This window comes from Monodon monoceros, unplaced genomic scaffold (genome assembly GCF_005190385.1).
Source record: "Monodon monoceros isolate NGI ecotype Baffin Bay Population unplaced genomic scaffold, NGI_Narwhal_1 Super_Scaffold_5, whole genome shotgun sequence".
Classification (NCBI taxonomy): domain Eukaryota; kingdom Metazoa; phylum Chordata; class Mammalia; order Artiodactyla; family Monodontidae; genus Monodon; species Monodon monoceros.
This window is the reverse complement of record NW_021703782.1, coordinates 100,054,421-100,079,916: the sequence shown is the minus strand read 5'-3', so window position 1 is coordinate 100,079,916 and position 25,496 is coordinate 100,054,421. Positions and strand designations below refer to the sequence as shown.

At 50.5% G+C, this 25,496-nt stretch overlaps 1 protein-coding gene across 2 annotated transcripts in view; it reads right to left on the bottom strand.

The window, feature by feature from the left end:
- Positions 1 to 22,775, bottom strand: part of GSN (gelsolin) — a 56,596-nt gene extending 33,821 nt beyond the window's left edge. For both annotated transcript variants that reach the window (XM_029201957.1, XM_029201958.1), the window contains exons 1-2: positions 22,680 to 22,775; positions 10,782 to 10,870 (exon numbers count right to left, since the gene is read on the bottom strand). The gene's annotated coding sequence lies outside the window, so the exon portion shown is untranslated. The remainder of the gene's footprint in view (positions 1 to 10,781; positions 10,871 to 22,679) is intronic.
- Between the last annotated feature and the right edge of the window lie 2,721 nt (positions 22,776 to 25,496).

Genomic DNA, 25,496 nt, shown 5'->3' with positions numbered 1-25,496 from the left:
CAATGTGCATGATTGTGGAAAGAGCTCCCAACAGGAAAAGCTGTGTATAAATCCCGACCTACCACTTTTCGCTCTGTGGCTTCTGCTCTCTGAGCCTCAATTTCCTCATCTGTAAAATGGGGATTAGAACTGCTTCTTCCCAGAGTTGCTGTGAGAATGTTGTAAGGTAAAAACACATTTGGGGCTTAGCACTGTGCTTGGCCTAGCGTACGCACACATAGAGGAAGCTGTGGTGGTTGTTTGCTGGGGGCTAGGAAGCATCTCTCTCTCTCTCTCTCTCTCTCTCTCTCTCAATCTCTCTCTCACTCTCTCTCTGACACTCAAGTTCCTTATGTATAAAATCGGGGTTAAAATGTTTTTCTCAAAGGTGAGTGGAGAGCACTGAATGAGACCATAAATGTGGACGATCCTAGGACCATGCCTGGCACAAGACAGTTCAAAAATGCCGGTTTCCTTCCCCCTCTTCCAGAGAGATAATGAGTGGCCCAGTGGTGACCCAGCCAAGGGGACTCAGATGATGAGCAAACCAGCCCATTTCTAAGGACACTTCAGGCCCTGGGACTTTAAGATTCTGAAAGAAACAGCAAAAGGCAAACAATGTTTGAGCATCTGGTCAAGGTCCCCCACTGTCTGTCTGGGAATCAAGTTCATCCTTCAGCAGGACCCAGCTCCCTAGGCCAATAATCACCATGATGGGAGCAATAATGACAGGACCTCAGAAGACGGTGACATATCCCTCCTGCTGCAGGCTCCAAGTGAAGCCTTTCTCTGTCCCCAAGCTTTGCACAGCCAGTGACAGCCAAGACCTCCTGTAAACAGGAGCCCATCTTCTGGGTGTCAGTTTTTACCTTGCAGGCAGAACTTCCAAGAAACACAAAGGGGGCAGGTTCAGGACAGAGGAGAGAACAGGAGCAGAATCCAGGAGCAGAGCTTAGGTGAGCTCGGGATACCAAGAATGACCAGTAGGGTGAGGGGTACACAACCTTCCATCCAAGGGAAGACAAGATAATATCCAGGCTGAGTTTGGACAGAGCCCAGATCCCTACCTCGAGGGGGACTTGGGCCAATGGCCCTTCTGCAGTGTTCCAAAGGCAAGCCCCCGGCATGTGTCCAGGCCCCAGAAACGAACAGTCCACTGGCCCCCATACCCACCCTTGACTTCTATCTCTGCATCCTTGCATCCAAAGCAGGGTAGAACTGAAGGGTCCCAGCCAAGGCCCAGAGACCTGGAGGGATGGCTGGTGCCAAGGATAGGAAGGCTTCTTAGGAGGGGGCCTCAAGCCAGCACTTCAAGAGCCCCCCTTGCCTCCCACCCCATCCACAAACCTCGTTATGATGCCCTCCCCTCTCCTCTGGTCTCCTCCCACCCCAAGGCACAAGGGCTCTGGAGTCACTGCCCGATCCCAGCCCTGTCTCTTACTACCTAGGTGACCCTGCAAGTGACTCAACCTCTCTGAACCTGTGTCCCTGGGTATAGAAAAGCCAGACTATCTCACAGGCTTGCTGGAACTTGACACTAGTAAAAATCAGTTATGGAAAAACTCCAAATGCTATAGCATGATTAGAAATTCTCTGCAATTTATCTCAAACTTTAAACTACAATAGAACTACCAGAGATTCAAAGATATTTTTTATCCTTACTAACCCCTTTAATTTTAATAAGGCTTTTTAAAACGTACTTTCCCCTCTTAAACACAGACAGAGGTATAGTACTGGAACCCTTTTGTTCCTTTCCCAGCTCACTGAATAATTGTAACCAGCTGGAAGAAATCAATGAGATCCAGTCCACAAAGCACAGTGCCTAGCACATGATAGGGCTCCGGAACGGGTGCTGTCTCCTTTCCCCAGGTGTTCTCCCAGCCTCACCTCCATCCAGGCACCTGCCCAATGACCCGCATCATCAAGCCCTCTGAGGGCTTCCAGAACCCTCTGGGACACTCCAGAGTCATCCCACCAGGCCATACACAAGGGCTGAGGCCAGAGCAGAGACGCTCAACCCCACATACGCCTCATTTACACTCACTTCCCTCTCCCGCATCCCAGACACTGTCCTGGTTCAGGGTTCCCATCTTTTCTCTGGAACCACTGCACCAGCTTCCTCGGTGCCTTCGACTCTCCCTTTATCCACAGGGATCACATCATTCCCTGCTCAAGACCCTTCTACGGACCCCAGTGCAAACTGAAAGAAGTCAGGACTCCTCAGCTTGGCTTTTAAGGCCCTCTGGGATCTGGTACCTACACGCTCTTGCAGCCTCATCACCCACTGACAACCCCCTCCACCTTCCCCCCGACACCCTCTGCGACACCTCTTGCTCTATACTTCCTGCCTCCCGGAGAGCGGGTGGGGGGGGGTGTCTAGCCTCAGCTGTGGCTCTGACTGCATGACCTCAGGCAAGCTCTTTGCCTCTCTGAGCTTCAGTCTTCTCATCAGGCTATTGGAGACCTTGTGCAGATGAGACAAGGTAAGGGAGTGAGCGTCAGGTGCCAGGAGGGCTTGGGCAATGCTAGCGCGGGAGCCACAGCCTCCCCGCTGCACCTGCACCTCCATTTCCCCCACTCTGACAGCAGCTGGTGGGGATGGGCTCCTCTGCCCCAGCAGCCGTAGGGGCTCTCTCTCCCTTAAGCCCTGCAACTAAGACGCGCTCACAGCCGCAGTGGCAGCCAGGGAGGGAAGCAGGAGGGAGGACTGCTTAGAGGAAAATTACCCGGCTCCGGCCCAGCCAACAGGGGCTCACAGCTGCTTCTGACAGAGGGGACTTGGGGGCCTGGCAGGCTCTTCCTGAGCCATGAACTTGGCCCCAAGCCTTGACCCCTGTCTGAGCTGGTGGGGGGGTACTCTGGGCTCCAGTCCTCTGGGACACTCCCACTCTTTGGCATCCAAAGAGGCAGAGAGGAGGAGACAAACCAGACAGGCCTTTGTGAGAGGAGAAAATTGGCCCCTGCTGCCACATGCTGGGGCCACAGGCACTGACATGAAAAAAGGACCCTCTGTGCCCCGTGGCCGTACATCAAACCCTATACCCTGGGGACCTTGTTCTTGCGTCATATACTTTGAACCACGCCCAGCGTCCCATACACCGTGTTCTCTGTGTCCCATACCAGACCCTGTGTTCCTCATACCTTGTCCTGCCTGTGTACCCTGGTGCACAGTCCACGTGCTGCGTCCCATGTCACTTACACCTTGGATCACACACCATGCACCATGTCACTTCTGCTGTGTGATGTACTCTGTATAGACGGTCCCCGACTTGTGATGGTCCAACTTAGGATTTGGGGACTTTACGACTGTGCAAAAGCAATACACATTCCCTAGAAACCTGGTAGGGGGGCTAAGATCCCACATGCCTCGTGGCCAAAAAACCAAAACATAAAACAGAAGCAATATTGTAACAAATTCAATAAAGACTTAAAAACAAAGTGCTTTCAATTTTGAATTTTGATCTTTCCTGGGCTAGCGATATGCTGTGCTATTCTCTGTTGTGATGCTGGGCTGCGGCCGCTCCCAGACAGCCACGCGATCACCAGAGGAAACAACCGGCACACTCATAACGATTCTGTACCCAGACAACCATTCTGCTTTTTCACCGTCAGTGAAACCGTCACCGTCAACAAATTACATGAGATCATCAACATTTTATTATAAAGTAGGCTTTGTGTTAGATTTTGCCCAAGTGTAGGCTAATGCAAGTGTTCTGAGCACGTTTAAGGTAGGCTAGGCTAAGCTATGACATGTGAAGGCAAGGTAGGTTAGGTGTATTAAATGCACTTTGACTTAAGATATTTTCAACTTATTGGGACGTAACCCCATTTTAAGTTAAGGAAGATCTGTGCTATCCATCATCTTTTGAATCCCACGTCCACTGTCGCAGGCCCTGTCCCTTGGAAGTGTGTGCCATAAACCTTGCCCTGGGTTCACACACTGTGTCCCTTGCTCCATGATTCCCATCTGTTGTGTGAAGGTCAAGGAGGAAAGGCTCTGGGACAGACTCCTAGTACTATCAACCGTTACCTACACGACCTTGCAAAAGTTACTCCCCTTCTCAGTGCCTCAGTTTCTTTGGCTATAAAATGGAAATGCTATTGACATTTACCTAAGAAGCCTTGTCGTGGGGATTGAAGGGGATATAGCAATTACAGGGCTTAGCCCAGTGCCTGACACAGTGAGTCTACCAGATGTTTGCTGTATTGTTACCACTGTGCCCGCGTACCTGTGCCACATCCTGTGTGCTGCCTACCAGGCTCCCTCGGCCCCAGCCCCTACTGTGCATCAGACGCTCTGTCGCGTTTAGTCCAATTCAACCAAAGAGCTACGAGGAGGCTCTGCCTCCTCCCCTACGGGAGAGAAACCCAAGGCTCAGGGAGGGGCGCTAACCTGCAGGAGGTCACACAGCCAGAAAGGGTGAAGCTGGGAGTTGCACACAGGTCTGGGCATCCAGAGAGACAGTAAGTAGATTAGGGGTGGGCTAGGAGGTGGGTGTGCAGATTGCTGGCCAGCGGGCACAGGCACCTTGCAGGGGTGATGAGGGGTGATAAAAATGTTCTCAAACTGGATTGTGGTGACACTGGCATCCCTCGTGTAAGTTTACTAAAAATTACTGAATTAATTAAAGCCAGTGAAGTATATGTATGTAAATTATATGTAAACTTACTCCAGCAATTTATGTAAGTTATACTGCAATAAAGCTGGTTTGGGTTTTGGTTTTTTAAAGCCCATGCGCTTCCCGGGCACCATTCCGCCAAGGCATTCAGCAAGAAAAGTGCTCTCCGTGAGTTAGTGCTGACGGTCAAGCAGAGGCTGAGCAGCCCCTCTGAGGCCCAGGGGAAAGCAGCCATGAGCCGCATGGTTCCCAAACACCTCTGCAGACCAGGTGTGCAGCAGAGTTACCTGGGGAGCTCCTGAAAACCCCACGCCCAGCGTCTGTCTATAGCTCGGGGTGGGGCCTGGGAACTTGGGGTTATGAGGCTCAACCTGGACTGGGAAACGCTCATCAAAGCCCAACATCTCTCGCACTTGGGGAAACTGAGGCCAGGCAGCACTGGGGACTTGCCAGATCTAGTCCATCAAGCAGTAGGAGGGCCTGGGCTGGAATTGGGGCCGCTTCCTGGTTCCGTCTCTCCTTCACTCCTCCTCCCACCCCACTCCTCCCTGGCCCTCAGCCTCCTGGTGACTCAGGGCTCTGAGTCATCCAGGGGCACCAGAGAAGAAACTTCTTAGGAAAAACAATCCCCAAACAAAGCTTCCCCTGATCTGGGGAACAGAATAGGCCCAGGGGGTTAAAAGAGGAAGGGGAGGAGAATACAGGGTGGAGTTGGAAGCTGGGACCCCAAGACTTGGTCTTTCCTCTCCACCACTGAGCCCTAGAGAAGGCGCTTCCCTGCTCCGACCTCAGTTTCCCCTGAGTAAATAACACCTGCTACTGCACATAGAAGCTCAATGTGGGCCAGGCACATGAAAAGTCCTTCTCAGCTTTGTCTTGCTGACAATGCTTCCCCAAAACTCATGGCTAGCATCATGCCCATTTTACAGATGGGGAAACTGAGACCCAGAAAGGTTCAGCCCAAAGTTACACAGTTAGGGAGTACAGAGCAGAGTCCAAACCCAGGGCTATCTGACTCCAAAGTGCTACTCTCACTTCTTTTAAAAATACCTACCGCGTAGCGTGGCATGCTGATCTTGTCTCATAAACCGTGTAAGGTCAATGGCCCAGTAGGGGCTCAACCACACATGCTTTTCTCCTTTCTTCCCTGTGTCAGGTCCTGCCTCAGGACTCCCCGGCCAAGTGGGGCACACACATGAACTTGGGTATTCACCCAAATGGCTCTAGGCAGCAGGAACACAAGGCAGGAAGCACCCAGGGCCTGATGAACCACAAAGGAGCACTTGAGCAGGGCCTTGAAGGATGAATGGAGGTTTGTCTTTGGGGAACAGGGAACCAGCACGCCAGGCGGAGGGAACAGCAAAAGCAAAAGCTCGGAGGTGTACCCCCACTGGAAAATGACACTGAAGAGGCATGCCTGGGGTTAAGACCTGGTGGGTAAACACCGGAGCGGCCTGACTGCTAGGGGTCCTGGCATGATCTGAGGCAGTGGAGGATTTTTTAAGCCCGGAGAGAATAGGCTCGGAGCTGGTTTCATCTCTGCAGAGGGCCTGGCTGGCGGATGAACTGGGAGTCAGGGCTGGGACTTCCCCTGAGGCCTCCCTGGAGCTCCTCTTCCAAGCAGGCCTTGGGGACGACCCTAGATCCCCTGCTACTCACCCATGGGTCAGAGTCGCCCCTGAGGGCCTCTTCCTCCACCATAGCTGGGCTGGGCAGAGGACAGGCGGGCCTCTCCTGACCACATCAATCTAATCACATCGGCCTATAAATAGGGCCCTGTGGCTTAGTCTGAAATAGCTGTGCCAGGCCCAACTCCACAGGCACACAGTTCCAGAAATGCTCCTTCGCCTTGACACAGTTAAAACCCAAAACTTCCTCAGGACACTACTGTTCATGCTCTAATTCACTTTCTTAAACACGAGGCAGTGGGCTGGGGGGAAGAGCCCACCCACCTACTGCAGGCTATTGGAAGTGGGCCTTGTGGCTGCTTCTCTGCTTTCCGCTCTCTGGGGACCCTGAGCAAGTCACTACCTCTCCCTGGGCCTCAGTCTCCCCAAATGTAAACTGGGAGGTTGCACTTCATATCCTTGGGGCCCTTCTAGCCAGGATGCTCCCCAGAATTGTCTAGGGGACACTGTTACCCCTTTCCCAGTCTACTTGGGAACTTTGAAATTGTCAGTATTTTTTTTTTTTTTAATGTTGAGCCTTCTTTTAATTAATTTTTTTTTTTTATTTTTGGCTGTGTTGGGTCTTCGTTTCTGTGCGAGGGCTTTTTCTAGTTGTGGCAAGCGGGGGCCACTCTTCATCGCGGTGCGCGGGCCTCTCACTGTCGTGGCCTCTCTTGTTGCGGAGCACAGGCTCCAGATGCGCAGGCTCAGTAGTTGTGGCTCACGGGCCTAGTTGCTCCGCGGAATATGGGATATTCCCAGACCAGGGCTCGAACCCGTGTCCCCTGCATTAGCAGGCAGATTCTCAACCACTGCGCCACCAGGGAAGTCCTGTCAGTATTTTAAAAATTAGAATTGCAATAAATAGTTGAGACAGGCCCAAGCCCTGCCACTGAAGGGCTGGGTGACCTTGGAGGAGTCATTATCCCTCTCTGGGCCCCAGATTCCTCAGTCATAAGATGAAGGTGCTGGTAGATTGATGCCTGAGGTCTACGACTTTTTTTTCATTAAAATTTTTTTTTTGTTGTTTAGTATTTATGAGAACCATGATAGGCCAGTCTTGTGCTGAGTGCTGGTGCTAAAAGTCAGCTAAGACCTGGTCCAGCTCTTGGAGCCCAGCCCTGTGCCACACCCCCGTGGGGGAAGTGTAAAGGCATTTCCAAACCACTCGGCATCCCACTATAGGCTCCCTTCAGGGCTTCTGGGGACACCTTGTTTCCAGTTCACATTACAGATTTATGGCCACAGAGGAGGCCTCCCAAAGGGGCAGATCATGACAAGGACTGAGCCATCACCAACCAACAGGGAAATAAAGATAACCAAGCCACCACTAGGTACCAGGCATATGCTTAGGACTTTACTTCCCCATCATTAATCCTCAACAACCCTAATATCACCCCCATTTCACAGATGAGGAAACTGAGGCTGAAAGGGGTTAAAGGACATGTCAAGGGGCACATAGCAAGTCAGAGCCAGAGTGATGCTCAGACCTGCTTGCCTCTGGAGCCCAGGGTGTAACCAAACCCCAGCTCAGGAGGGCCAGCCAATGGGGGAATGACCCAACAGGACACAGAACAGAAAGAGGCACAGAGCATTTTACTGTGTGTGTGTAGGTGGGTGGGGCTGACAAGGCTTCACCCAGTGATACTCATTCTCTCCAACCAGTTCACAGTGTTGCCTCTTCAATCCGCCCTCCCCTCTGCCTCCCACCAACAACTGATAGTTCTCAGATCCCATTGCTCAAGCCACTCCTCAGCTCAAGACCTGCCACGGCTCCCTGACACCCAGAGGATCAGGACCCTGCGTTCAAAGCCTCTCCCATGCGCGCTCTCCCAGTCTCCCCACCTCAACCCCACCCTCCTGCTTTAGCCACTCTGCTCACTAGTCCCCAAGCACAGAGGTTCCACCAGGGGGCCAAGCCTTTGCACGGGCACCTCCCTTGCCCGGAATGCCCATCCTCTCAGCCTAGCGCCTGACTCAGGGGGAAGCCCTCTGTGGCTCCCAGGGCCCCAGGCGTCAGCCACCGCAAGTCTGGATCTCCCAGGGCAGGACAGGGTCTGATTCACCTCCTCTCCCCAGTGCAGAACTTCAGCAATGAAAAAAAATGCAAGGAGCCCAGAGAATGCTGCACAGTACAAATTTCAGGGCTATCCAACACCAAGCCTTCTACTGAGGAACAGCGTCAGGATGCCACAGTGTGGAAGAGCCAGAAATTACAGCCTCGGGGCTCATCAGGGTGGGGCTTGTGACTCTCTTTCAAGCGTTCTAATAACGAAATCGGGGCAAACCTCTCCCCTACTTTAAAACTTCCAGTGGTTCCCCAGGGGTCTAGGAAAAAGTCCAAACCCTAACCAAGGTCCCCAAGGGTCCACACGACCAAGGTGTTGCCTGGTCTCCAGGCCCTTCTCTCATCGTGCTCCCTTCTTTCAGTTCCTCAAGGCCACACTCATGCTGTTCCCTCTGCCTGGGGCTCTGTCCCTACCTACTCAGCCACCTTCTACTTCTTCTTCAGGTCTGAGGGTTTTCAGGAAGGCCTCCCTCATCTGTCCAGACAAGATCCCATCACACCCACCCAATCCCATATGCTCCCATAACGCTGGTCCTTTCCTTCATAGCTGAGGAAAGAATGAATTTGTTATGTGTAGAACAATGTATGTAAGACCCAAGACGGTAAGACCATGAGGGTTGGAAAAATCTCGTTCGTTGCTGATTCTCCATCACCCAGTCCAGGGCCCAAATATCTGTCAGGTGAAAGCAGGCGTGAATGAACGAGTGAATGAACTATGTTACTATAGTATTGTATATATAGTAACTACGTTATTATACGTGTAACTCGAGAAAGAAGTAGTCAGAATCCTGCTGAATGTTTGAGGAAAAAAACCAGGGCCCTGATTAGGAAGGTCAGAGAAGTAGGAGATATAGTGAATGGTGCAGCCCACCAGAAGCAAAAAAAAGAGAGAGCTTCTAGAAGGAGGAGGTATCCGAGGCTCCAGAGAGGTAGGACATGGAGAGCAGAGGAAACACCACTGGATTTTGACAAGGAGGAGGTCACCGGTGGGGTCCCATCAGAGGTGGGCGTGAGGTAGGGTACAGCACAGGGATGGAGGAGGGAAGGGGTGAACACGTAAAGCCCTCAGCTGACAGGTACTCACTCGGTGGGTGCTCACTTCTGCAGAAGTGGGAAAGCAGAAGATGGTCCCTGTGTCATTGTCGCCAAAAGCATTAACACAGCATAACTCTCTTTTTGGTGACAGATCACTCTGAGGCACTTCGGCTCTGGGAGTTGTCAGGGCTCAGCTCAGTCTCAAAATCAGGAGCATCAGAACCAAGACGGCCCCCATCCCTCCTATCTGGGCAGCATCAGGGATGCCCCTTTATCTAGAACCCTCGGGATGCGGCTACAATTGGACAAGTCCCCCTCTCCAGACCCAGCAGGCCTTGTAGGAATCCCCAGCTTTGAGGATACAACATTCTGGAGACCGTCGGAAGACCCTTTCATCTAAGCTTGGGGAAAGAGGAACAGCTCCAACTGCAGTTGGCTTGTCGTGTCACTCCCCACCCCCCCCCCACGCCCACCCCCGGAAGCCAGCTCAGCTGCAAGGATGAGGAAGCCCTGAGGCATTCAGCCCCTTCTCCTTTTGGCAGCTAAGGGTGATGTCATGACCTGGAGGGGTGTTTTCCAGGCTCTCCGCATGGTTGCTATCACAAACTCACTTCTTTCTGTTCCGACACTGGAAGCTGGGTTATTCCCCTAGGGCTGATACTTCCCCTTTCCACAGCTCACAAAGCCCTTCAGCATCTATGAGCTTGTGCAGTACTCACGACAACCTCGTTAGGTGAGTGGGGGAGACCAATGCACCCATTTTATAGGCAGAGAAACCGAGACCCGAGCTGGCACCTGAACCAGGTCTCCTGCTTCCAGCCGAGGACTCTGCACTCCACCCCCTGCCTCTCAGCCTCCTTCAGCGGGTCACCTGTGAACCTGATAGTCAGGCGGGCCCTGCCCTGCCAGCCATCCCAGGTGGGTATGACTCATCCACTTTCCCCATGACTCACACTTCTCACTCCTCCTGTGGTCAACAAGCCTGGAGCCTCCTTGGCAGCCGTACCCCAGCTTTTCTCACCTCTCCAAAGAATTCCTACACCTCCTCCTCACGGGAGTCCACCCTCTTACAGAAGCGCTAACAGAGGCCTTGAGAGGGAAAGTGCTTTCCCACAGTCACCCAGCACGCAAGCAGCACAGCCAGGCTCGGGGCCCAGGAGCCCTGGCACCCAGCCCAGTTCTTGCCTCTTCCCCACGGGATCACCCTTGTCTGGCCTCCCTCTCAAGGGACCGTGAGGGGTAAATGAAGGAATGAGCAGAAACATTCGCTGAGCCTTACTAGAAAAGCCTCGGCGACTGCCTTTGAATCCACTTGTGGCGACCAGCAGCTGCTTCCACGGTCCCCTCTAGACGCCCCTGGGCAGCCAGGGCTAGGTTTAGAAGGACGCCAGTTGTCTGCACTGCTCTACCTACCTTGCAGGCTGTTGGGTGAAGACGGTTGCTCCTGTTGGGAGGTGTCAGGACCAAGGCAGAAGCACGGTACAGGGCGTTATCAGCACCACCTGTAAAGAAAGGGCCAAGACTCCCAGGGTCAGGGGCTCAAGGTCATCTGGTCAAAGCCCCATTTGATACTTCCACTCATCCCCGATCCCCACCCCCCCTCCACACCAAGGTCACGTAGCCCCTACTTGCACACCTCCAGCCATGGGGCACTCACTTCCTGCCAAGGCTGCAAGACCTTCTGTTGGAGAGTCTGGCTGGTTAAAAGGCTTGTCACAAGGATGTGCTAAAATCTCTCTTCCTATGCCTCATACACACTAGTCCTAACTCTACCCTCTGGGGTCACCCAGAACAGGTCTGCCACCTTGTTTCCCAATGTCTCCATAGAGACTTGAAGACAATGACCCTGGGCCCCTCAAGTCTTCTGCAAGTTGTACACCCCCCTTCCTCCAGCTCTTCCTGAGATCAAGGTGTCTGGTTCCCTCCCCCTGCTTCCCTGATCTACTTCAAATGAACCCTGTCCCTACTGACAGCACAAGCCTCAGAATTCAACATTTAGCCGAGCTCTATCCAGGGCAGGGCAAGCAGAACTCTCACCTCTGTCATTCTAGATATCATGCCTCTATTAATCCAGCCTAAAGTCCCACGAGCATTGAAGGTAACCTCATTGCATGACTGAATTTAGCTTATGGTCAACTTCAGAGCTGTGGTTCAAGATCCTGGAGTTAGACAAAAATGGCCCCTCATTTAACTAATATGTAACTTAACCAAGTTCCTTCACCTTTCTGAGTCTCAGTTTTCTTCTCTGTAAAAGAGGGATTATGTTAGAACCTATCCCATAGGCTCATTATGAGGATTAAATGAGATAAAATATGTCTAGGGTTTTGAACAGTGTATGTGCTTACTCTGATTATTAATCTCTAGGCCTTTTGCTAAAAATTATATCTTTCTCATCCTGTACTGGTGCAGATTGGGGACCCCAGCTGTTTACATGCCGTGTCCCCACCTCTATGCTTAGCATTGCTCTATTATTGTAAGACTGTATTATCACTACCTGGTGACGGGTCTTTCTCTCCCATCAGACTGTGAGCTCCATTAGACTGTTTTGCCTTTGAAACTCCAGCGCTGGCACGTGACCTAGCAAACAGCAGGACCCGTGGGTATGTGCTGGATGACTAAACGAAGGGCCAGCCTTTCAGCTCCCACACTTTCAGGGACAACCTGGATCGTCACCCTACCTCACTCCCAGACTCATTCAGAGCTCATCCACATTCAGGGAGCAGCTGCGCACACTCGCTCCTGCCTGAACTGGTAAACTTCTCTGCACACACCTCCTTCTCCAAGCCAAGGGGAGACAGTCCAAGATTCCAAATTCAGTGGAGCCCTGCAGGCTCCTGGGATTAAGACACAAATGAACCCTATTCTTAGCTGACAGTAAATGGCCCAGACATTCCTGCGGATTTCTGCATTGTGAGTGGTACCAGTGCATAGCAAGGGATCTGGAAAGAGGTTGGGCGCTTATCTGGGCCCCATGACCTAGATGCCCCTAAATGCCACCTCCATGGGCCCTCTTCAAAGAGTTCCACAGAAACTTCCCAGTTCCACGGGATAGATCAAAGTAGAGCTGGGTTCCTGCAAATGACTAATGACGTCCCACTTTCTGTTAACTCCCTGAGGACAAACCTTTCAAATCCAGCCCCCTTCCCTTTGACACACCTCGAAATCTCACGCTCATCCTCACCGGCAGTGCTGCATTTGCTCCCAAGTGCCACCTGTTTCACCCTCAATGCTCTCCATCTCAGCATCAGCACCGTCACCCACCACGTACACCCGGGGCCAGGCCAGACACCGGGGCACCAACCTCTTCAGCCTTCCCTGCTCTGTCAATCTCAGCTGCAAAACTGCCTGCTGGTTCTACCCTAATGCATCCACTTCTCCCCACCCCCACTGCCAACATTTTGGTCCAGGCACCATTGCCTCTCACCTGGGATGCTGCAGTGCTTCCTACCTGGTCCTCCTGCTTCCTCTCTCCTCGCCTGCAAAGCAAGCCCAGACCACCTTACTCCTCTGCTCAGACTCGACCATGGCTCCCCGACAGCCCCCAGGTAAAACACAAGATCCTCAGCGAACCTTTCAAAGCCTTTTACCATCTGCCCCCATCAACGCCTTGAGCCTCAGCTCTCATCAGCTCCTGTCCTCCACCCACACCCCTCCAAGCTCCAGCCAGAGGCGGCTGCACTCCGTTCCTTGAATCTTCCTGTAATCTTTGCACAGACTGTTTCCTCTGTTCCCAAACTCTCTTCCATCCCTCCTGTTCTTTTCTCCCGCTCATGATCAAGCCCAGCCTTCCTCCAAGAATTCTTCTCTAACCTCCCCTTCCCCCGTGAGGCTGAGCTCCTCTGAGCCACCACCCATCTCCCCTGTCACACTGTTAATGGTCTGTTTCCAAGTCAGCCTCCCCCATCAGACCAAGACCTGCTCCTGGCTATCCCAGCGCCTAGTCTAGGGCCGCCACAGCTCAAGATTCATCGAAGGAAAAAACTGGTAAATCACATGCATGCACACATGCGTGTACATGTGTGTGCACACGTGCATAAACACTCATGCGCACACGCGTTCACAGAGATGGCAAAGGGTACAGGTGCTGCCATCTATGGGCAAAAAGAGCATTACACTCTTTTCCAGGCTCTGGACACCGGGAGCCCTAGAGTTTCAAACTCAACTGGGTTTAGAATTAGCTCCAGCTAACTCCAAGTTGGTCTGTTTTCCATTTTGGACCTTAAGGCTGCCACAACTTAGAAACAAGGTCCATAAACCACTAGCTCTAGTCTACCACCCACATGTTGGATGGAGCCATAAAGAGGAGGTGTCCTTCCAGTACTCACCATCCCAGTCTGGGGCTCGCGTGGTGCCTGTTTGCTGAACTATATCTTAGAGAGGGAGAGAAGCACTTTCTAATAGTCAGAGCTGCCCACAAGTGGAAAGAGTGAGCAGAGAGCTTGCCGTTAGTGAAAGTGTACAAGCACCAGGAACCCCATCTGTCTGGGTGGCTGAAGAGGAGCTTTCTGCCCTGGAGTGGGGTGGTGGTTGGGGGAGGCTGGAACAGAGGTGTTCTATCCTAAAAGACTGCTCCCAGCTCACTGGGAGGACCCTCAGATTTGGTGGGGGCAACGTGTTATCTGTCCAGTAACGCCAGAAGGATTCAAATGGCCGCCCCAATGACAACAGCTGTCATTTTTTGAGCACCTACCAAGTGTTAAATTCCTTACATACACCACGTCTCATCCTCACAATAACTCAGCCAGCAGATGTCACAGTCCCTATTTTGTGAAGGAAGAGCAGAAGTTCAGAGAGGTGAAGCAATGTGCTCAGGGTCACACAGCTAAGATGTCGGGCCAGCTCCCATCAAGTCAGGCTGCCTCCCCGATACCTTGGTCTCACTAAATTTCAAGCTATAAGGCTGGACCTCTCGCTCACTAGAGAAAAATATAAAGCTCCACTTACTCTAGACCGGGGTTAGCAAACTTTGACAGTAAAGAGCCAGAGAGTGAGTATTTTAGGCTTTGCAGGCACATACCCTCTCCGTTGCATATTCTTCCTTGTTTAGTTTTGGATTTTCTTTTTTACATTTTTACATCTAAAAAACTGTAAAAACCATTCTTAGCTTAGAGACATACAAAAACAGGCCGGGGCTTCCCCGGGGCTGTAGTTTGCAGCCTACAGCTACAAAAGAATAATATTTATAATCTTGAGTATAAAAACTTCTGGTGGAAATGTTTATGCCAAATGCTAGGTCCTTCAGCTGTATTTCTCCCCCTTCAGATGGCTTCCTACTGAGTCACTCTCTCCTGAAGAAGAGCCCTACCTCGCTCTGCAATTAGGTAGCAAAATATTTCAAGGGCTGTTCAGATTCTAGAAACTCATAACTGTGGACCAACTACAGTTCAACTCAGTGTTGTGAAGAGAGGAGGGAGGCAGATACGATGGGTAGAAAGAACCTCAAAGAGAAGACATCAAGAGATGTGGGCTCTAGTCTGGGCCCTTACCAAAGGATTTAGAACCTTACTGTGCAAAGTGTGGTCCCTGACCCAGCAACATCTGCACACCTGCAAGCCTGTTAGAAATGCAGAGTGTCAGGCCCCACTCCAGACCTATGGAACCAGAATCGCATTTTCACAAAATCCCCAGGCGATTTGTGTGCAAGATAAGCTCGAGATGCTCTAGAACATCCCTTACATCCAACTGCAACATTGTTAACAAAACCCTTCCCCCGAGGAGAGAAAGGGTCCAAAGGCATCTTTTTTTATGCTGTAATATTAAGTCTCTGCCCTTAAGTGACCCAAAAAGCTTGAGGTCACCCGCTTCAGGATGCACAATCAAGAGACCGAGACCTGCCGCTGGATCTTGTAATTAAGCCTTTGACTGGTGGAAAAGTAGACCCAGGCAGACCAAAGAAGGTGCCCATCCCCATTTCACAGTGGCGGAAACCGGCTAGAGAGGAAAATGACTTTCGCAGGACGACACTGCCAGGACAGACTCGGGGTCTGACCATGACCAAGTTCCTTTCTTCCCAGGTCTTGGGTTTAATAATAACTGAAATCCTTTTGGTTTAGACCAGAACTTTTGAAATCTCACAAGTGGTGGAGCAGAAATCAGAGAACTTGCTTTGTGCTTTAGGAAATTCACTTGCTCTCTCTGGGCATTAGCATCCCTGGCCATGAAGTGAGGAGGTGGGACCAAGCAACTCCCGAGGTCCAGCTGTTATGGTCGGAATCGGGAAACGGTTTCAAGGCGAGGAGGCAGTCAGGAGAGAAGCCTTCAGCAGAGGGTGACCACAATCACAACAAAGTCTCCGCACTGGAAACAAAAAGGCAAGTCCATCTGTCCTAAGCATGGAGGCAGAGCAGTGACCGGGCACAAGCTCAAGGTCTTATGGCAAGTGCCAAGCAGAAACTGGAGTGAGAACCAGATTCTCTCTGCCTCTTCAGCCTGGGATCTTAATCGTTATCCCTTACTGATGCTGAACTGTGCAGATCTACAGGCATACCTCGTTATATTGCACTTCTGTTTATTGTGTTTCATAGATACTGTGTTTTTCACAAATTGAAGGTGTGTGGCACCCTTCGAGCAAATGGCCTTGTGGCATCATTCTCCCAACAACATTTGCTCACTTTGTGTCTCTGTGTCACATTTTGGTAAGTCTCGCCATATTTCAGACTTTTTCATGATTATTATATTTGTGATGGTGACCTGTCATCAATGATCTACTACATCGGTTACTACTGCGACTCGCTGAAGTCTCAGATGATGGGTAGCATTTTTTAGCAATAAATCATTTTTGAATTAAGGTATGTACTTTTTTTTTTTACACAGAATGCTATTGCACACTTAATAGACTACAGTATAGTGTAAACATAACTTTCACATGAGCTAGGAAACCAAAAACCTTGTGTGACGTGCTTTATTGCGATATTCACTTTATTGTAGTGATCTGGAATCGAACCCACAATATCTCCAAGTTATGCCTGTATTTGCTAAATGAAGAAATGAAGTAGATGCTTCAGGAAAATGGTCCCTGAGCCTTCTAACAGGACAGCTTGCCTTTTGATAACCAGCTTCCAATGCTCCTTAAAGAATGCTGCCACCCTTGTGAATGGCTGGTGGAAATAAAGAACTGCTACAACCTTTCAAGGGTGGCAATTTGGCAAAATGTAGCAAAAGCTGTAAATACATCATTTTTGACCCAACAAGTTCATTTCTTGGGCTCTCTTGTAGAAAATAATGAAAGAGGAATAATTTATGCACTAGAATGTTCATTGCAGGATTGTTAATAAACAGCCTGGATGCCTAATAATACAGGATCAGTTAAGTGAACAATTCACACCATAGATACAATAATAGAGAATAATAAAAAATCAGGTCAGCAGTTATCATTTTAATAATAAAAACGTAAAACTTGTTTTTTACAAATAAAATGCATTATTTCACTTCTTTAAATCCCCCAGACTATTGGAATGAAAGATTTTAAATAAACATGCATTTATCTACTTAGGTAGAATATACTTTTGTTTTCTAATCATTTTTTATTTTTTAACGTCTTTATTGGAGTGTAATTGCTTTACAATGGTGTATTAGTTTCTGCTTTATAACAAAGTGAATCAGCTATACATAATACATACATCCCCATATCTCCTCCCTCTTGCGTCTCCCTCTCACCCTCCCTATCCCACCCCTCTAGGTGGTCACAAAGCACCGAGCTGATCTCCCTGTGCTATGCGGCTGCTTCCCACTAGCTATCTATTTTACATTTGGTAGTGTATATATGTCCACGCCACTCTCTCACTTTGTCCCAGCTTACCCTTCCCCCTCCTCGTGTCCTCAGGTCCATTCTCTAGTAGGTCTGCATCTTTATTCCCGTCCTGCCCCTAGGTTCTTCATGACCATTTTTTTTTTTGATTCCATACATATGTGTTAGCATACGGTATTTGTTTTTCTCTTCCTGACTTACTTCACTCTGTATGACAGTCTCTAGGTCCATCCACCTCACTACAAATAACTCAATTTCGTTTCTTTTTATGGCTGAGTAAGTATACTTTTAAAACTCTTTTAAAAATTAAATTTAGAGTACTAATAACATGAAAAAATATTTATGTTATAACGTTGGAAAAAAACTGAAAAGAATAGAAGATTACAAACGTGGTATGACCACAATTATATGGGGGCAAAAAAAAAAAAAAATGTGCTGAAAATATCAGGAAGGAAATGCACCCAAATGTTAGCGGCGATTATCTCATGTTGGCAGAATTATGGACAGTTCTTATTTTTTTATGCTATTTTTACTTTCTAGATTTTCTATCATAAAGAGTTATATTTAGAACAAGAAAAAAAGTCATTGGGGGAGGTGGGGAAAAGTACCCATATCCCATGGGTATCCCACCCATACCACTTTGCCACTCCCCCAAAATTAACTAGTATTTACTGAGTACCCACCAAGGGCCCAGCACAGCCACAGCCACTATAAAAGGAAAATTAAGGGTCAAGCCCCACCCTGAAGGCTCACATATACCGGATATATATTCTTTCTCTGGCAAATAAGCGGAGCCCAGATGATATCCTTGCTGAAGCTGGAAAGAAATAAGGTTGTTTGCTTAACCAGTTCAGCAGAATAAATAAATCTACTCCCACTGGTGTGGTGGCGCCTTCATCCGAGTTCCCTGAGAAGCTCTGCGGCTCTAACTGCTGCTGGAGCCCCCTTGGGAAGAGCATGTTTCAGGGATACATTACAGCCCAGGAAGAAAACTGTTATCCCTGAGTCCAAGCATTGAATGTAAAAGGTTTTGAGGCAGAACCAGCAAGGTATTGGAAGGAGTAGGATGGGGGGCCTGGGAAGGAACCTAACTGGCCATGTGGTCCCTGGGGACCCCTGGGCATGAGAGCTCACATCTCCAGGCTTCAGTTTCCTCATCTGTGAAATGGGACCCATAACAAACTCAGGGCTACCGTGAGGCTCAAAAAAGAGAAAGTAAGGCATTTCAGCTCTCTAGGCTGAACATCAATTTCCTTATCTGTAAAACGGAGTCAATATCTCCTCCCTAGTAGAGCTGTTAAAAGATTAAACAAGGCAGTGAAGACAAAAAGTGAACACAGACAGTAAGAATACTACAGACAGGGGCCCTCATCCTTATTGCTTATAGAACAGGGACTAAGATACATGAACGAATCCTAGGCCTCAACTTCCTTATCTGTAAAATGGGCAACCAATTCAACACACAAAGACCAAATTTATGAACAGTAGCTGAATCTCCAGCTGGCACTGGTGCAAGTCACTTAAACAAAAATGATTGCTGTGGGCTCACTTTATGCTTACAGACGTGCGGGTCCCATGTTCCTGCACTGAGCACAAAGCCCTGACCCAGAGGCCACCAGAGCTGGGAAAGCCTGACGTTATTCTATCCACCCCCCCTAGTGCCAGGAGGACACCGGGGCCCAGAGGAAGGCAAGGATTAGCTCAAGTCACCCAGTATTTTGTCAGTGGCAAAACCAGGACCCAAGCCCAGGCCTTCTGCTGTCCAGCCTTGCCCACCACGCCTACTGCTGTCCGCTGCCCTGCCCTTAAATTGTTGATGTGGTCCCAGGCAGGGCAGGGGAGAGCAGTCAGTCTACAGCCGGGGGTGGAGAGTGGGGAAGAAAAACCAGAGAGCAGCAGGAACCCAGCCTGCCTGTGGTCTCCAAACTCTCAAACCACACCAGGCTGAAATATGACACAGGCTCACTCAGTTGAAAGGGAGGAGATATTTTTACTTAACATCCCCCAGCTGCCTGAACACTGGTCTCTTTCTTTCCCTCCCCCCCCAAAATGCATAGCTCCTGGGACCTGGTTTTCCCTGCTTCTGCCAGCATTTTCTCAGGAAATAACCGTGGGGCAAGAGGGGTGCCCACTCTTCCTGGCTTCCTCAGAAAGCTTTCCAGAGCATGGGCTCAAATGGTGAAAGGAGGGAGACTGGGCCTGGCTGGGCCCCCTGCTAACTCTCTGAGTGACCCTGGGCAAGTCTGTGTCCTCTCAGAGCCTGAATTCCCTAAAACGGAGGGGAGATGGACCTACACTCTGGAGTCCTGTAGACAGTACAGAAAAGCATGAGTTTACGCACAGTCCCAAGAGGCCCCTCCAGGCCTGTGTGCTGCAGAGCTGAGCTCCCCAAGCCACACACACTGATTTGCATCCCTCGTCACAGCCACAGCAAAACTCCCCCTCAGTTCTCATCATGTCAGGACTAAACAGAACCTCCGAGAGAACATTTAGTGCAGTGATTAAGAGCTACAGCTCTACAGTCAGACCTCCAGAATCCTGTCACCTTCACCTAACAGCCTCACAACCCGAGGCACGTTATTTAGCCTCTCTGAGCCTCAGTTTCCTCCTCTATAAAAGCGGATAATAGTAGCTACCTTAGAGGAACGGTTGTGAGGAACCAACAAAGTAATTAATGTTCCAACGCTTGTTTTAGTAAAAGGTAGCTTTTTATTATTATCACGGAGACCAACATCTCCATTTTACAGATGAGGTCACTGAGGCCCAACAAACTGGGACTTGTCCAAGGTCACTCAGAAGAACTCAGACTACAGCTCCACTCCTAGGTCAGTGTGTCTAACTTCTCTTAGTCCTACAATCTCTAATAACCAAATATACATGCTCAGAGACTAGATACAGGCTGTAAAGTTTTCTTGAAGAAAACCAGAGACCAATGCCTCAGCAAAGGATGACAGACCATGCAGAAATCATCTCCATGACCTGACAACTTCTCATGAGAGACCCAAACTGCCCACATGGAGTGGGGAGAAGTGACCCTCTGGCACTGGATGGCTAAGAAGTGTGAAGGCATCCAGTCTACAGCTCTTGCTTGTGCCAGCTTGGCAGAAGTGCACACAAGGCTGTCAACAGGGGCCACCTCTTTGGAAAGAAGCGGGTTAGAGGGATGAAGCCCACTCTATACTCTTCTTTACGTTTGAATCTTTAACAATATTTTTTTGCTTTAAAAGTAAAACCCAACACTGAACAACTCAGAATAACAGCAACCTTATCCAATAGCTACAAGCCTATTGTCTGCTTTCAGATGAAATTTACTGCAGGTTCTGACAGGTTCTTCAGCTGGGCTTCCAGAATCTGCCACTCTAGTCCATTCCGTGGTCACTGCTCTGGTTCAGACCTGCACTCTCTTGACCATCCAACAGCCTCCTCGGGATCTCCCTGCCTCCAGTTAGCCCCATCCAATGCATCTGCTACATCGGCCACAAGATTAATGAGCGTTTTGATCACTGCCTTCAGGATAAAGTAATTCCAAGCCCTTAGTTTACAATCTAGTTCCATTTTGATTTACGCTCTCAACTCCCACCACTCCACCTTTTGCTCATCTGCCATTCTAGCCATGTTGATTGTTCAGAAAACCTCAGTGCCTTTGCATGAGCTGTTCCAGCTTCTTAGAAAATGCCTTTTCCCCAATCGCTTTATGCCGTAGAAAACTATTACTCATCTCCAAGGCCTGGGTCGGCCAGACAGACTTAATCACCCCTTTAGGCTGAAGTAGCTCTCAGTATTGCATGTTTGTTCCAACCACTATAGATGAGAAGCATCTTGAGGACAAATAGCTTTGTCCTCCTCAAGGCTCTGGGGCCCCTCACAGGGTAAGACACAGAACATGGACCCAGAAGAGCGCTAAATCCAGGAAGGAGGGAAGGAAGGAAATGCCATGAGAGGCAACCCCTACAGCCTCCTCCTGGGAGCCGCTTGCTTTTCCAGATTCATGTCAGTCCACAATAAAAAAGACTATGGAAAATTCTGGAGTAAAGTTCCTTTCCCTGATTCACACGGAAACATTTGCTACTGTGAAACTCACCCGTGTGCCAATCCAATCCAAGCTCCCCCGGCTGTTTACAATTTCCCTGGCATTTATAAATAGTGAGGCCCCAAAGAGGAAAATGGAGTTTCAAGGGAGCTGGATGCCAACTGTCCCCACTCCCAGCCCACCTCCTTTGTTCCAAGGCCTTTACCCCTTAATTAACATCCCCAAGAAACACCAGCCAGCACCCCAACATGTGGGTGTGTGTTGGTGCAGGGGTGTTGCTGCAGTGCTCAGTTTCTTCATGAAGGGAACTCGAGACTCAAGAAAGAGTCTACAGCCCCACCAGCTAGAAGGAGTCAGCTAAGTGAGGCCTGGAACTGGGTCCCAGCCCTGCCCCTTCCTCATTGTGTGACTATCAGCTAGTCACAAGCTCTCAGGGCCCTTCAGTTTTCTCAACTGTGGAACGAACAGGGCTGCGGGGAGACTCCAACAAGCTATAGTCACTGTAAAGTAAAGTGCGGCAAGAGTTCACAGTGCCCTGGTCAGAAACATGGTCCTGGGAGAACAGGACCTGCAGGATTAAGCCTCAGAAAAGCCTCCAAAGGCCCTGCCTTCCACAAAAAGCAGTTACCCCCAGGGCAGCCCTGAATGTCCTTGGCTCTACAGAGTTCTGGGTGTTGTAAAGATGTCCTCTCTGCTCTGAGGAAGATGTGAAAGCAGGATAAGGAGTGGATGTCTGGGCAGATGAGGGGCTGCAGAATAAGCCAATGTCCCCTGCATCCCCCACAGTCTTCAAGGACCCAGGCTTCCTTCTGGCCACTGTCCAGAGCAGCCGGCCTGCACTGAGCCAGGAAACACTGCTGTAATCACGATCTGGGGCGTTTGGACCCAAGAAGAGATGGGGGCCTAGAGGGAAAGGGAGATTCCCATCACTGTCTTCAACTCTCAAAGAAGTTTCCGTGTGCGTCAGGGAAGAGAACATACTCTGCAGGGCGGGGGAAGATACAGTACCGACAGGTAGCAAGTGCAAGCGGATTCCGGAGTAGGAGGAAGCACTTTCTAACAGTCCTGGGCCCTGAAAGAGGAAGGAGGTCGAGGGCTCCTCAGCGTCGGGGGAGCGCAGGCAAAGGCGTTAACCCTGGAGTCCAGGATCCGCGGAGCAGACCCGCCCAGCGGAGCCATCGCCCAGCCCGCGGGCTGGAGACCGCCGGCAAGCGAGTGCAGGGGTGACCCCGGGCCCACTTAACCCCAACCGCGCGAACTGGGTCAAAGTTAGTTCAGGTGCTTGCAGCAAACGGGGCCAGTGGGTGGAGGCCTGAACCTCCTCCTCCCCTGCCCTAAGCCCCCAATCCAACTCTCCTTGGTCCCCTGGAAGACCAGCAAGGTGAGGGAGGAAGCTCTTCTCCAGCGATGCCCCGGCTGCCGGGCCGAGATCCAGGCGCGGGCAACCTCGGACCGGACCGCGAGAGGAGGGAGAAGGACCCAGAGGCCCGGGATCCCCAGATGCCCCAGGGTCGTGGTCTTTCCCCTCCCCTACCTGCTGCTGCGGCGCTGGCGACGGCGGCTGCTGGGTCCAGCTGTGCTCAGCTGGTTCCTGGCTGCGGGGCAGGGGCGCTGAGGTCGCCGGGCTGGGATGGGCAGGGCGCGGGCGGGAGCCGCCCTCAGGGCGGGGCCGCCGTGCGGTCGGGGGGGAGAGGGGAGGAGCGACGGCCCCTCCCATTGGCGGCGGGGAGGATGGCGACTCTGGCTCCGGGCTGGCGTTCGTGGAGTGCCCTGCATGTGACTTTGCCCCAGACCCCTCGCTACTTGCCCAAGGAAAGCATCAAGCTCCCTGCTTTACACGGGAGGAAACTGAGGCCCGGAGGCGGAGGGAGATCTGCAGGAACCTGGCGGGCAGGGGAGGAGACCCGGGGAGTGCTTGAGCTGGGCTGGGGCCAAAGAGCTCAGTTGGAATGGGCAGCGTGCAGAGGCGGATTCAGCTCCGGGGGAGGTCAGGCTTCAGGAGGCAAAACCACTGAAACCTGGGCAACCCACAAAACCGGGGAGGCGTATAAGCAGCAGCTAGACCCACTGAAGGGAACAAAGGAGCAGAATGACTCCCAACTGCATTCAGAAACAAGAAATATAAGAAATGCCAAAGCGCATCCTTGTCTTTAAAATATTAAGCGGCGGCTTTGGAGTCAGACCGCCTGGGGTGGACCCCCCTGACACTTACTAGTCCTGTAACTTCGGGCAAGTGACTTAACGTATCAAAGTTTCAATTTCCTCATCTGTAAAATGGACATCATAGTTTCCTCTTCACGGGGCTGTTGGGAAGACTCAGTGAGAGAAAGACTCTTAACACAATGGCTGGTACCGTGGGTTCTCTATAAATGGACGTTCTTATTAGTGTGACGGCGGATATTACTTTAGATGATAGAGCAAATCCACCTTGTCAAAAAGATGAATGCCACGTCACTTTTAAACAAATGTAATATTTTATTTATAGCAATAGCATCTCACATGCATGTGACAGAGAGCCATTTACGATGGAGGAGGGCATAGGACAGCCTCCCAACAGTCCTGTGCAAATGTGATATCCTGGCCTCTTGCAGCTGCTCTGTGACTCCGAGTTGGGCGGATTCACACTGCAGGAGACTAGAGCAGATGACTGCGAGGTCCATTCTCAGCTTAGGTGCTGGCAGCAGTCCCATGTTCAGCTGGGTAAACCTCCCTCCAACAGGAGGTAAAATGTACCAAGTCAATAATTGCCGAGTGCTGGGAATAGAGACAGAAAAGCTTGTGTTGTCAAAGTAGCAGAGAAGCTAAGAGCACACACTCACTTCCTGGTTTTTCCTAGTGTTTCCACTGAGTAGCAGTCAGGGAAGCCACAGGGCCTGGGGAAATCCCAGCCTGGCTCTTCGTCCTGCCCCCAATCCCTTTCTACAACTCTAGTAATTACAAGAACCATTTCTTGAACACCTTGTGCCATGCTCGGGGCTTCCCACATGCTACCGACGTTCATCCTCACCTTACCCGTTCCCTGCTCCCCCAAGGTAAGCGTTACCATGTGCAGTTTTCAGATGAGGAGACCCAGGCACAGAGAGGGTTAAGTAGCTCTCCCAAGTTCACACAAGTGACACTGTGCATGTCTGAGTCCTTGGCCCCCTCTTCTTTGCTCAATGTCCTCTGTCATACTCTGCTACTCTTCCTGGCTTGGCAAACTCTGTCCAGTTCCACTTTCTCTGAGAACTGAAGCAGGATGCCTCACCCCCAGGAGGCTCCCACCCTCACCCCCAGGAGGCTCCTACCCTCTCTCTGCCACTCCCTGCTTTTTCCCAGAGGCTGCCTGTGGCCCACTGCGGGACAGGTGGGGAGGAAGGCATAAACACAGACTATTTGGTTCTAGGGTCTTTGATTACAGTCCCTGGTATACACATGACCTCGAATTATCTAACTTATCATTTCCAACCCCAGCAACTTCTCTCAGGCAAAGAGTGGGAAACCTCTGAATCTGTGTCTTCAGATAGCTGGAGGATATGATATTGGCATGGAGGAAACACTGGAGAACATCTAATCCAACCCCTCATTTTAGAAATGGGGAAACTGAGGCCAAGAGAGCAGAGAGGCTTGCCCACAGAACACTCTGACAGCTCCATTTGGTCCTGGAGAAGCCCATAAGTCTAGACTGTCACGAGAAATAATTTTTAAAAATGATTATGACAACAATAGTGACATCCAATAAGACATCGGAGGGCCAAGCAAATTCCTAGCACTTTGCTCTATATACGTCAACAGGACAATGTGTGTCTCACAGCTAATCAGGATATATCTTGGCCTGACCCTTCAGTCAGGGTCAAGTCTGCCTTGCATGGATGCGCAGAGGTCTCCTCTGCCTTGGTGTCTTATTCTCATTTCTTTCTAGACTCCTTTTTGTACTCCTCTCCCCATTGGTCTAGGGATCAGTAAGGACTGTTTGCCCTGTAGCTCACCTTCAGAGTGAATGTCTTCTTGTTATTGCTGATATGGATCTCCTCTCATGGAAGAACTTTGACGTCTTTTGCCAGAAGACCACCTCTTTCCCAGGGGTGAGGATGGAGGAAACAAAGGCCATACCCAGGCCATGCAGTAGACAATTTGGGGGTACCTGCTCCCTCTTCTGAGACTGCCTTTCCCCATCCACAGTGGTGGCCCTCACTTGGTACCCAAGTTGGTACTATAACTCTCACCCCACCACAAACACAGTTGACACCATCTGGAGTGGACACCACAACCAAACTGCACTATCAGAGTTTGGAATTAGAATTTGGGACATAACAGTGGTGATTGATTAACTGGGCATGTGAGGACTGGTCATCTCTGAAGGCCAGTGCCA